The sequence below is a fragment of the Camelus ferus genome, chromosome 1, assembly GCF_009834535.1.
Source record: "Camelus ferus isolate YT-003-E chromosome 1, BCGSAC_Cfer_1.0, whole genome shotgun sequence".
Classification (NCBI taxonomy): Eukaryota; Metazoa; Chordata; class Mammalia; order Artiodactyla; family Camelidae; genus Camelus; species Camelus ferus.
In genome coordinates this window covers 11,873,554-11,887,353 of record NC_045696.1, presented here as the reverse complement: position 1 = coordinate 11,887,353, position 13,800 = coordinate 11,873,554, and the positions used below count along the sequence as shown (strand labels likewise).

General features: G+C 43.6%; 1 protein-coding gene across 1 annotated transcript in view; it reads right to left on the bottom strand.

Moving 5' to 3' along the window:
• Positions 1–13,800, bottom strand: part of TIAM1 (TIAM Rac1 associated GEF 1) — a 331,093-nt gene that overhangs the window by 249,754 nt on the left and 67,539 nt on the right. Inside the window, 1 exon segment of the mRNA XM_032476437.1 lies at positions 5,841–5,893. The gene's annotated coding sequence lies outside the window, so the exon portion shown is untranslated.

The following is a 13,800-nucleotide window of genomic DNA, read 5'->3' as shown; positions in this document are numbered from 1 at the left end:
TGAAACTGTGCTGGGGGTGTTGGAGGTGGGGGGGCCACGAAGGTCTAAAGCCACGTTAGATAGACACCCTGCACCCTATCTAAGACACCACACTCCAGACCACGCCAACACATAAGATTTGATTAGGAAAACTGTCTTGGTTTGCTTTTATTACCGAGGCAGATCAGAATACACATTTCTGAATCTCGACTGCTCCCTCAATGTAGTCATCCTGGAAAACTATTTTTAAAATGCTATCCAACTGAAGAACTACCCTGCCTAGCAAACTTGTCTCTGAATGAGAGCACCTCTGATGGAGGCCACGGGCCACGGGTGACCCTGAGAAGGACAAGCAATGAACATACCAGTGAGTAAGAAATTTTCAAGGGCCCCCGTTCTAGGATGAGACCAGAGTAGTGTAACGGGAGGTGATGAAGGGGTAGGGAGGGTGTGTGTGAAGGGCTGCCATTTCGTATTCAATTCTCGGGAAGGCTTGCCTGGAAAGGTGACATTTGAATTTTACCCCTCCCCCTAAAAAAACTAAAATTAAATTAAAAAAAAAAAAGAATTCTAGAAGGGGTTGGTATATCTCAAGTGGTAGAGCGCATGCTTAGCATGCACAAGGTCATGGGTTCAATCCCCAGTACCTCCTCTAAAAATGAATAAACCCAATTATCTTGCCCCCCCCAAATAAAATAACTAAATAATACAATAATAAATTTAAAAAAATTTTTTAAAGAATTCTACCAAAAACCAAAGCCATCCAAAAAGAGGAAGACCGGCTGTCAATGAAGCTATTCCAAAGAAAACACTCAAGACACTGAAAGCTATTTTCAAAGAATAGGCCCAAAATTCCTGAACAGCAGTAGCCTCTTTCAAATAACTGTACTGGGCAGTGCTGCCTTCCCAGACCCCCGCCCCCAACACAACTCTCAGAAGATAAGCTGGGGTGTAACTGTTTTGACCTCAGCCTCTTTGCAGACAGAGCAAACTGCCCCCAACAGGCACTCAGCACGAGGGGAAGATGAACAGCGCCCCCCACCCCTCCCATCACCACCTCTCTGAGAAGGAGCAGGCACGTGCAAGAAACACTTGAACCAAAGGAGCAGCGAATCAAAGAAGTCTGCCTGGAAGGTTCTCTCCCAGTGCTCTTATCTGAGTCCTTGTGTGTTCTGGTCTCCCAGACCTCTCAAACCGACAGGCCCCAAGGTGGCCAGGGAGAAACTGAGGCTCAGGTTCCGAGCCTGGGAGTCCGTTCCCTTCCCCTCTTTTTCCTGGTGGTGATTTTTCTTGGACTCATCATCCCTGGCCATCTCAGCAATAAGATCCTCGGGGCCAGATGAGGGGGTGGGTCTAGAAAATGAGCCAAGGAGGCTGCTCAGCCCGTTTGAAGCGTAAGTCCCAGGCGCACTTGATGCTGGGCAAAAAAGTCCTCCCCCTGGTCTACATCAACTCCAGGAAACTCATAGGAAATTAACCTGTGGTCTGAGCTAAAGCCACTGCCCAGATTAAGGACATTTCTCCTCTCCTCTCTTCCCTAATCAACAGGGCAGCAGTAGGTGTCTGGTAAAGCATCAGAGGAATCTCTGTCCTACCCTTCTTACAGTATCTCTCTCTACCACGAAAAAAAAACACTTAATGAGGCAGGTAGCAATATGCTCAACCTGTGCACAGATGCAGAAGTGCTACTGTAGGAACCAATTCAGACATCACCACATCTGAAGAGGTCCCCTGCGCACCCAAGCTTAAGCTTCACACTTCAAAGAAAGATTGTTAATTACACATTATGATTCCAATTATTGCCGAATGCATTACGAACCAGGATCTTTGCTAAGCAATTTTATTATTTTAATTCTTTCCTTCCATCATTCTTAATAATTACACTCTGGTTTTTATTACATTAAGATGTAATTAAAAAAGAAAAATCCTTTATATTTTAAATCTATTTTATTTTTTTTTTACATAAAGAATTCCAAAGCTATCTGTAATAATGTAGCACACAATATAGCCAACAGACAGAATGAACAGCTTAGATGAAACTAGCTGAGTTCCATTTAGGGGGAAAACTTATTATGAAAACCCTTAGCACGAGACATTCACTGAAAGGATGGAGAACTCTTCATCATACAGAGGCAGAACGAACCACATAGCAATACACGGATGGAAGAGAAAAGTTTACACTATCTACGGAAGAGGGTATAGCCAATCAGGACCCAAATGCTGAATTTGGGGATTACGAATAGTCTATTATCTGCCCCATAAAATGAAGCCATTATTTAATGTGAACCTATCCATGCTGAATTCTATTTCCATTCAAGTATGAGGATGATGTCACCAACAGGTAGAAAAATGAACAGAGAAAGATGAAATTATTTTAATGATTTAAGCCACAATTTGTGAGCCACAGAATTTCACATTCACAGGTACCAAGGCTGAGTGGCATTTAGTGCCGAGGAATATTTTTGTTTGCTCCACACGCTAAAGCCTTATCCATCCTCCCCTTGCCTTCCAGACCAGACGTCAGCAAACTTCCTTGCTGTAAAGGGCCCAAGGGTATATATTTCAGGCTTTGTTCAGGCAACTACTGAACTCTGCTGCTTCAACACTACGGCAACTGCAGATGATATGTCAACAAACAGGTGTGGCTGTGTTCCCATAAAAATTTATTTACGAAAACAGAACCACGGTCTGTAATCTGCCTACCCCTGTTCTGGTCCTCAGAGGGCCAGAGAGGAGGGGTGCAGCAGGGCAAGTGGAAGACTCTCCTGTAAGAAACAGCAGGAACAAGCAAAGGGAACTGGGAGACCCCAAACCACCCACCAGACACCGAGCCCAGTCCTTCACACCCAAGACCAAAATCCAGTCTAGATCCACGGGGTAGGAATCAGTTCTCAACACCCTTTGTTCTCAAGGAGACAAGTCTGTCTCCCTCACAGAAGCAGCTTCTACTCTATGGTGGGTCTGTTCTTCTGTCCATTAGAGGTTTGGTGTGACCTCCCCAAGCTGCTTGGCCATTTTTGTATCAGGCATTCGGCCAGGGCTAGGACTGCAGGCTGTGGTCCCCAAATTGAAAGCAGTGATGGGTTTACAAGGGAATGAACCTGCCCAGCAACTCACACACCACTCAAGAATGAAGCGCTCAAAAAAAAAAAAGAAAAGAAAAGAAAAAAGAAGAAAAAGAAAAAGAGAGAGAGACAAACGAACTTATTTACAAAACAGAAACAGACTCACAGACATAGGAAACAAACTTATGGTTATGGGGTAGGGGGAAGGGAGAGGAAGGGATAAATTAGGAGTTTGAGATTTGCAGATACTAACTATTATGTATAAAATAGATAAACAAGTTTATACTCTATAGCACAGGGAACCATATGCAATATTTTATGGTAACTTATGGTGAAGAAGAGTATGAGAACGAATGTATGTTCCTATGTGGCTGAAGTATTGTGCTGTACACCAGAAATTGACACAACATTGTAAACTGACTATACTTCAAGAAAAATATATTAAAACTGAAAATAAAAAAAAGAGAGAGAGAATGAATCGCTCAGTGGACAAGCCTTCCCACTCGCCAAACTGGACTCCTCCTACGGGCTGAAGCACAAGGAAGGGTCCAGGGAGCCTGGAACAGCCAGGGTCCACCACTGTCAGCTCACATCCCCCAAATACACGTGGTTCTTCCCTTTCCTGGAACCCCCTTCTCCTTCACACCTCACACCCTGGCCATCAGCCAATCTCCAAAGCTCCACCTTCAAAATGTACCAAGAAGTTGGCTGTTTCTCACCAGTTCCATCACCCAGACTCCAGTCACTTCCTAACTGTTCTCACTGATTCTGCCCTTGATCGCCGTTTCCCCTTGCCACCTCCAACGGTATATTCTCGTGTTAAAAAATAAGTAAGGTCATTTCCATTCGATGGTCCCCTAAGTCCTTGTGATGGCCTGCGAAGCCCCATGCAGTCTGGATCCCCATGCGCTCCACCACTGACCTTCAGTCCTTTCCTGCTCATTCCCACTGCAACAGCCACAATGGCCTCCTTGTCGTTCTTCAAACACACCGGACCCATCTGGACACTCTGAAACTCGGGGCCTTTGCAAGTCTCTCCCCTTGGCCTGGAACACTCCAGAAAGGCACCTAGAACACTCCCTCACCTCCTTCCTCTCTTACTCAGATGTCTCCTGGGAGAGAGCCTCCCTGATCATCCTGTGAAATCACAGCCCTATCCCCTAACCCTGCCCCCAGGATGCTCCAGCGCCTTTCCTTGCCCTGTTTCTCCTCACAGCATGAATCACCATCTGACACGCTGTACATACTACATAGGTATTTACTTCAGACTTCACACATGCTTGAATGTAAGCTCTGCAAGGGCAGGAATTTTGTCCTCAGTGCCCAGAGCAGAGACAGGCAGGGAGTAGGAAGTTAAAAAGCATCTGTTGAGTCAATTAATTCCTTCCTATTTGTCTGCATCTGAGGTGGTTCCTTCTTCCTTTCCTTCCATCTCTTTCTTTTAGCATCTTTATTTTTTATCCTACTTCCAACCTCCTTCAATTATACTTAGAGATTCTTAGTCTCTTCTTTTTCATTCCACATCTTTCCTTCCCTCCTTTCTCTTATTATCTAGAGGTATTTATTAAGTAGAATTTAGACATTTTAAAAAAGAGGCTATTTTTTATTAGTGTTTTTACCAAATCCTTACCCGCATGTCAAATATGTTAGGAATTCAAGAGTTCGTAGTATCTTTAAAAAAAAAAAAAAAAACTCACTGATCATCTTTGAAAGATAAGAACCAAATCATTATTCTGGTAAAGAAAAGGAGAGAATCAGGTCACTAATCTGCCTTTTATATACAAACTATACCTCAAGGTAATTGTTTTTAAAAAAGGTTGAAATAAAGTTCCTCTTTACAGAAATTTTCCAGCTAGTACATGCAGAAGAAATGACAGAATGAGACTATGACATTTTTGTAACCCTGAAATCAAGAATGAATCTAGGTTCCCATTATTGGTCATGAGTGGCTCCTACCACCATGAGGGGAAAAGCTGATGGTGACCCTAGTAACAGATGGTCAGACTAACAGCACCTGTCAGTACTAATGTTTCAGAAAAAGACAGAATAGATCACCCGATGGAAGTTACGCTATCACGTATGAAATATTCTTGCCCCCAAATCTAAACCTAAATCTGATTAAGCCTTTAGTTTATAGGACATTTGGGGGACAATGAAACATGTTAAATGACAATACTGGAATGTTGGTAGGAAAATCTACATTTTGGGGGACTGCACAGGACAAAAGATCCAGCTTCTTCATCAAATATATCACAAGAGAGAACAGGAGAGGGACAGGAAACCTGTATATTAAAAGAGACCTAAGAACCATATTAATCAAATGCAATGTGTGGACTTTATTTAAATTCTTTGATTCCCCTGAAGTATTTTTAACTAACTGTGAAAAACTGTTTCTTAAATCATCAGGGAAATCTGGACATGAAAATTCAGTAATATTAAGAAATTAATTAGTGCCCATTTTCTACATGTTATAATAGTATTGTGTTGATGTTTTAACAAAAAGAATCCTTATCTTTTCAGAGAGTCACACTGAAAGATTTATAACTAAATCTGATTTTCTTTTTAAACCCTCATCCTAAAATTCTTTCCCCAAGAAAATGACTTTGGTTGTTTTGATGCTATGGAAGTCACTGCTTTCCAAATATACCCATGAATGAGGTGACGCAGAAAGAATGGGGCTGAAAATCAACAAAAACCAGGCAGAGATTTAGGGCTAAATGATAAACAAATAAATGAAAAAGGTAATGTATTTATATACCCTTGATGCACCTCGAAAGTCCTTCAAAGCATACATACCACGTGGAGGTCAGGCTTCTGATAATGTTAACATCTGAAAAATAGCCATCAATCTGGAAATTTGAAAAAGAGAAAAGAAAAAGACTTCTGAGTGATACACAGCTTTCACAAAGCCCATGATGCACTTTACTCCATGAAAGAAAAAGAAGCACTTCACGTCATTTATAAAATTGTATCAAACAACTGTATCTCAGCAAGAGCTAAGAGCAAAGGAAAAAAACAAAGGACTTACTAGAAGCAAAGGAGCAGGGCAGTCCAAGAGTTTATAAAATAAAGACACAGTCCACACAGAGTAGACCCCCAGAGCACCACCCTAATGCAGCCTTGGACACCATATCCCAGAGTAAAGGCAACATAAGTTCAAGCATGCTCAGAGTCCTGTTAACGCAAGAAGAGCAATGTAGACACTGCTTAAAATTATCCTCATTAAAATGGCTACAGTTTACGAAGCTCAATTATTTGCTTAATGAAGGAGGAAACAGGTTTCAAGGAAAGGGAGATCAGAATTGAGATCAGTGCGTAAAAGGGAGGGGAGATTTGAGCTTGAAATGAAGGCGGAGAACCAGCCCCTGAGGGAGTGAATGGGCTTTTCGTTTGCTACCCTGAGATGCTGGACCTCTCACGGGGGGCTCCACATGGCTCTCGGCATTGGGTGAGGTTGGATCAGAGGTCCTTGAGAATCCTAAACAATTCCAAGGTTTTCTGATGGGTAAAGTTAAAGAAAAATTTATTCTGATGCTTGTTCAAATGGTAAGAAAGAAAATAAAAATAAAAATAAAAATAAAAATAAAAATAAAAATAAAAATAAAAATAAAAATAAATAACGTAAATAAATAAATAAATGTGTTTTTTAATGGTAAGAAAGACTTTCTTTTCAGAGCTACTGCAAAAATGGAGAGAGATGGGGCTCAACTCCAAATATAGCCAAGACACCTGGGCATTTACAGTGAACAAGCAGAATGAGACGATCAGTGGACAGAAAATTACTAAGAGGAGACACTGAGGGTAGAGGAGTCATTACACAGACAACAGGATTCCTAGTGAAGTGATCGGATGTCAGGGACAATCACATATCAAGGGTGGGGGATTCTCTCTAAACTGGCTTAGCAGGATTCCTGCTACAATTGGGCTAGGCAGACACCAGAAACAGGACAGGGACCAAGGTCCAGGTCAAGACAAAAACAGGACTCAGAGGAGCCTGACTAAAGCTTGCTTAAGGAGAGAGGTCTTTTTTAGTAAATGAGAATTCCACCTTACAAAGAGAAATGCTTTTGCCTAGAGGTGCTGTCCAAGGTCACAGAGCCAGTGTGAGCTGGTGCCAGCAACAGATTCCAGACCTCCCGGATCCAAGCTCAGTGATGTCAGTTACACCCACTGCCTCCTAACACCTTACACTACGTAACACTTTTTCATTTCTCCATTGCTTCCCCACACAATTTTCTGTTTGCACAATCCAGAAATTCCCATTTCCATACATCAAGCTATCATGAGATAGGGGAAAACTATCTCTGAACACAATGCCATGGAAGTAATTTATGTGCAATCCCCTGTGATACTGAGGCAGACTGAGTCATCATCATGAGGTATAACGAAGCCTTTTAAAGTGGTTTTGTAATAACAGGCGTACAAATAAAATAGAAAAAAAATAAAAGACTGAGTTTAAAAGCATCTGAAAAGAACAGGATGCTTCCAATCACTAGCAGGATTACAAAACCTCCACAGCTCTGGCTACATAATTTCCCGTGATGCTCAATCCCCGGGGAGAGTCTTTTAGGATGACAGAGTGACTTCTTGCACTCTTGAAAGCGCCACCTACAGGATAAAAATGATTTAAGACTCAGAAGTGCGATGCAAAAAATATTCTCTGCCCTTCAGACTACTTCCCATCTTCTTTCACTGGAATCTGTGTCCTGGGAGGCTGACCTCTGAGGCCGGTGTCAGCTGGGCTCTTTTGCCCTCTGGCCCCTTGGGAAGTACCAGTAGAAGCCAGGAGAGTAGAAGGAGAGGAGGGGAGGAAGGAACATGAATCCCTCTGCTTCCTGCCTGCAGGGTCACCTGGGGGGGGGGTCTCTCCACCACAGGTCCCAGCTTCTCCGGGCGACCCTCTCCCTCTACGCTTACTTCTGGGGGTTGGAGGGTGTCATAGACTATGCCCCCTCAAATTTGTATGTTGGACTCTAATCCCCAAGGTGATAGTCTCAGGAGGTAGCCTTTAGGAGGTGATCAGGTCACGAGGGTGGGGCCCTCACAAGTGGCATTAGTGCCCTTATAAAAGAGACCCTGGAGAGCTCCCTCACGGGGTCCACCATGTGACAACACCAGAGAAGACAGCCATCTTACAAACCAAGACGTGAGCACTCCTTAGACACTGAATCCACCGTCACCTTGGCCTTGGCCTTCTCAGCCTTGAGAACTGTGAGAGATGTACCCTGTGTATAAGTCACCCCGTCTAGCAGTCTGAATGCACTAAGACAGAGGGCCCCTCCCTTTGCACCAGTCTGCCCTACTCCCCTTTCTGTTTCTCCGCTCCATGACAACCTTCATTAAACTCTCTTCTGCCACTTCTTTGAGCAGTGTCATATATGTCCCTGCCCAGCCTCTGACAGCAATGAAAAGAGAGGATGGACAGAGAATCACAAATTTAATTTTCCATATTTACTCTCATTTGGGCAGTGAGATTGGGGTGGGGGCGAGCAGACACAATTTTTAAGCGAGATTTCATGGCATTTGTACAGGGAATGAGGCATATGTTCGAGGAGGCTCTAAGTGTAAAGGTTCCCATGAAAATCCAGAATTTGTATACAGAATTTGGTATACATGGGCTATTCTCTAAAAAGAGAAATCTAGAAAGAAAAAGGTCAAAAATAGACTTGTGTTCTCAAAAGTGGACCCCAAAATGGAGAGCCAAAGCCGTCAGAGAAACACAGCACAAAAACAGCCACCATCTGCCCAGGGGAAGAGAGACGGCTGGGCTGACGATGGGTACCCCATGCCAGCCGCGCCCGCCACCGCCCGCAGCCCAGGAATACCGCCTCCTGCCCTCTCCCGGGGGCGGGGCCGGGGGAGGAACCACCGCCTCCGTGCCGCCCACCACCGCCTGCCCGAGGGAGGCAGCTGGGACGGTGTGTTCCTGCAAGTCGCTCACAGCTCCCTCCCAACAGTCAAGTGACATTGCAAAAGCTCATCAGCTCAGCAGGTGCTCGGATCCACAAGCAATAGCAAAAACAGTTCCGGGACGTGGAAAATCTCGTCCTGTTGTTCTGAAAAGCTTGGGGCGCAGAGGCAAGGCAGAGTGTGCAGGCAGCCGAGCGGGGGGGTTTCGGGGGAGCGGGGAGCAGGAGGCTAGCAGAGCTGATCCCACAAGAAAGTCAGCAGGTGCCCCGTCCGGGGTCAGGTGGGAGGGGGCAGGTGCGAGCCCCTACCGAGGAGTCAGCTCTTACCTTACAGACACGTGGCCTGAGCCCAGCCCTGCCCTTCACCTGCTGTGTGACCCAGGATAGGTGGTTCACCCTCTCTGAGTTACAGTTTCCCCCTATACCATTCAGTATGAACCTCATAGCATTGTGTGGGTTGTCATTGAGAAAGTGTTTCTAAGACCCAGTAAATGCCTTCCCGGGTCTGTTTTAGAATTGACATCAGAGCTCTTCTCCACCTCCTCCACTAATGCAGAGATCTCAGGCACAAACAGAAGCCTATAAAATCAACCTCCAATTCCACACCAGGGCAGATGCCAAAAGGGAGTGACAGCCACCTGAGCAAGGTCACCTAACAGGGACAAAAGCCTCCATCCCACACAGAGCCCTGCCAGTCCCCCAACCACTGAGGGCCCCAGTTTCCTCATTGGTAAGATGAGAACAGCTGCAGCTAATAGGACAGTGAGGATGCCACAAGCTCTTGGAAACATGCCAGGCACACAACAGGCACTCACAGACCATCGGCCACCATCACCCTACAGCACCTGCGTCCCAGGAGCCCTGCAGGGGAAACCCAGGTCAGTGAAACTGGTGTATTGAGGGGTGGGGGGTATCTTTTCTGGCTTCCAGCACCAGTGAAATGGAAGACAGTCAGACACAGACGGAACAGGATTCCGACCACAGCCACTCCCCAGACAAACCATTACTGATGTTCTTGGAACCTCAGCTTCCTCACCAGACACATGGGGTCGAGCGACCTCACTCGCAGGGTTGTCCTGAGAAACAAAAACACGCCGTGGAGGCAGGAAGTAAATGGTACTTCTTGTCATCTCTCCCCCTTCCCTGGAGTGCAGAGAAGGCAGCAAAAGCCAAAAGTGGATTCCCGCAGCCCTCAGGGAAGGTCATCACCCGCCCAGATCACAGCAGTCTAGTGTCCCCTGAGACCTCGTGGTCCGTGTGGCTAAGGAGGTCTTCCTACCAACAAAGCAAGATGGAACTACATCCCTGGGGCACGCTCGTGGGGCCTGCCTCCCAACTAAGATGTCAGCCATTTCCCACCAAAGGCCCAGAGAGCAGGGTTCAGGGTCAGCAAAACCCTGCAGAAGCAGGGAAAAGGCTTTAGAAGCCCTCCTTAGCCAAACAAAAAAAACAAAAAACCTCCCATCAAAGAGTACAGGGGCTATCTGACAGCTACACGAGGACATGGAGCCCGAATCACCGACACGGAGGGCAGGGACGGTCACTTTTCTATAAACATCTGAAAGATAAAGAGTGTAGATAAATGTCAAAAACAATGCCAAAAAAAAAAAAACAGTTGCATACTACTTGCTTACACAGCTTTTTCCTTCTTCAGACAAATGATAAAACGTCCCTGCTTCTGAATATAAATCATCTTCAATTAAGACATTTCTGTTGGAAAGCACTTTTGGCAGGGCCAACAAAATATTTGCCACTGTTCTCCGACTTGGAGCTTTCAAGGTTGGCAGGGCGATTTATTTTTGTTGATTAAACAAAATACAAATGGAAAAGGCCTAAAAATTGATTGGCCAATTAAACTCAATGATTCTCCACAATGAAATGTGCTTTTATTAGCTTTGCCAGAGTTATTTAAAAAAAAAGAAAAAAAAAACCTCCTAGCTTTACTGCTGTTTGCAGGATTTACCCCACTGATATTTGTGCTGACAGAAAGATTTAAGTGAGGACCAGATTATACAAAGTGTGTCTTCTCTTTTGCTGGAACGGAAGGAAAAGAAACAATTAAGGGCTTGGGCCACTTCAGGAAGAATGTCTGCCCAGCATTCGTAACTCTTGAAAGAATGATTTGGGTTGAGTGAGGGAGCCGTCAGCACGCATTTCGTGTGTACTTGTTCTCTGGCAAATTACAGATTCACTAATAGGGGCCAATTTGTTGAGATGACAACAATCATAAAGATCCAAATTCTTCATTTTCTCTTTTCACTTTTCAAAGGGATGAGTGTCTAGAGAAGCAGCCAACCAAATGATGGGTGTCAGATGCTTCTGCAAAATGGACCAATGGACAGAGGGGCACCAGAAGCCTATTTCGGTCCACAGCAACATTTTTCTGAATTGCAACCATGAGGTCCAGATCACAACTGCAATAAATCCACATACAATAGTCATAAACCCAGGCCAGCAGAACGCTGATGCTTCCTGGTGGTCAGAGCATTAATGCTGCAGGCTGCTACACATTTTTAAACTTGATTGTACATAATTGTTAATCACTGACCCATTCTCCAACCCGCCTGGGCTAGAACATGTTGCCAGGCAACCAATTTTGCTCCAGATACTTTCTGAAAGGTAGTGAGGAAACAACAAGTGTCAACCAAGTGAACACTAACCATTAGAGACAGGTTCAACTGAAAAAAAAAAAAAATGTGCGCTTCCTAAAAACATGTCCATCTCATGTATGTAGACACGTATTTCCCATGTCTTACAACTCAGAAAATAAGCTCCCTTAGGTCGAATTGGATGAAACTGCCCTTTTGGTAGCTCAGTTTCGTGATTCATATAGTCCAACTTAATAACTCAGAAGAGGTTTGCAGAGACTGGAAGACAGAGGAACCACAATCCCCTGCTAATATAATCACAATTGTGCTTTGTACCAGTAACATATCACTTACCTACTCCACACATTCCTGAAAATGGTTTTAATAAAAAAAAAACAGTTGGGAGAGGCAGCCTGCATCGTTTTGCAAATGTCTGAATAAGCAGTCACATTTATTTTTCCATTTTAGCCTATGACAAACTGATCTGACTACTTCTTGTACAATATGCAGGACATTCCCTGCCTTTTCAAATGTTCAGAGCCACCAGGAATGGGACTCAATTTATTTTTCCTAATTTGAGATCAGAACACCAGAGGACATCCTAAAGATGAAGACAGAATTGTCAAGTACAGGGAAAAGTTCATTTCAGGGGAAAGAGGAGGGAAGGCAGGATTGCTGGGATCACAGAACATGATGATCTTCTGCAAAAACAGTGAAATCAAGTGACTCCCCTCATCCAAGGCAGCCGAGAGCACCACGGTCAAGGAGCACTGGAAAAACGTAATGGCCCCATGTCAGCACGCAGAGTTATCACCAGGAGAGTTTAGAATCTCTGTAAGAAGTCCTGAAAAATGACCAGCTCAGGCAGTGCAACCGAGGAGATGATTAATCTCATTAAGCAACAATTGGTAAAAATTATCAGGTGAAGGGAGAATTCACGGTGAAGTTTAAGTTTAAATTTCTGCCCTTACTGAGCAAGTTTGAATACATCTTATGATTTTCTAGCAGCCAAAATTAACTGTATCTAAAATTGCTAAATTACAATTTATAAACTAGACACACATAGACTTTACATTTGGCAAATGTCAAATTATCTTAAGAAGATACTAGAAAGTTGATTGCCCATACCCAGATGAGTCCTATTAAAATGTAACCAGGCTTTCTGTTTAGGCTGCTTTCTTACATGCTTATAATTAAAAAGAAAAAATAAGTAAACAATACAGAAACATACTGAAGTTAAAAGGTGGAACGTTTTCTCTTCAAGTCATTACTACCCTCATTTTCATTCCCCAGGGGTAACCTCCAATTTGCGCACTTACTTTTAACAGAAGTAGCACCCTAAGGCATCTCCCAGCAACTTGCTCTTGTCACTCAGCATCACAACATTTAAGCTAGTTTTAAACAGAGTCCTCTGGCACATCTGATTCATCAGCTAATTTGTCCGCAGTCTCAAAATAAAGCTTCTCAGATATTAAGAGCCACCCCCACTCTCCCAGAGTTGACATCAATTTAAAGACCAACAAGGAATACACCCAAATTTTATAGTAACTAGAAATGGAATATAACTTTTAAAAATTGTGAATCACTATGTTGTACACCTGAAACTTATATAATATTGTACATCAACTATACTTCAGTAAAGAATAAATAAACAGATAGATAAAAACAAAGACCATCAAAACAATAAGTTTATACTGTAGAGCACAGGGAACTATATTCAATATCTGGTAGTAACCTATAATGAAAAAGAATATGAAAGTGAGTATGTGTACATATATTATAACTGAAACATTATGCTGTACACCAGAAATTGACAGAACATTGTAAACTGACTGTACTTCAGTTAAAAAAAAAAAAACAAAGACCATCAAAAGCAGTATCAATTATTCATCTCCCCAAAGCTCTGAGACACACTCTAGAAGTCCTGGAAGAAGAAAAGAAAATTTTAAATCTGTAGTTACTTCCAAGGAAGCTCATCCCAACACAAATGGGGCTTCCAAGAAGCAGCTGGTTAGCACCACTAGTGAGTGGCTTGAGCTGGAGTCCCAAAGGAGAGATGTCTGTATCACAAAAGTGAGAAAGAGAGAGAGAGAAATGAAATCCAGAAACATCCAAGACTGAACAAATATCAAGGGCCAACTGCTAAATTAAATTCTGAAGCCCACTGCTACAAGCTGGGAGAAGAATGTTACTTCAACAGGGACAGTTTCAACCCCCTGCGAGGGAAACTGTGAGCCTGCTGGGAGCAGCAACTATTGA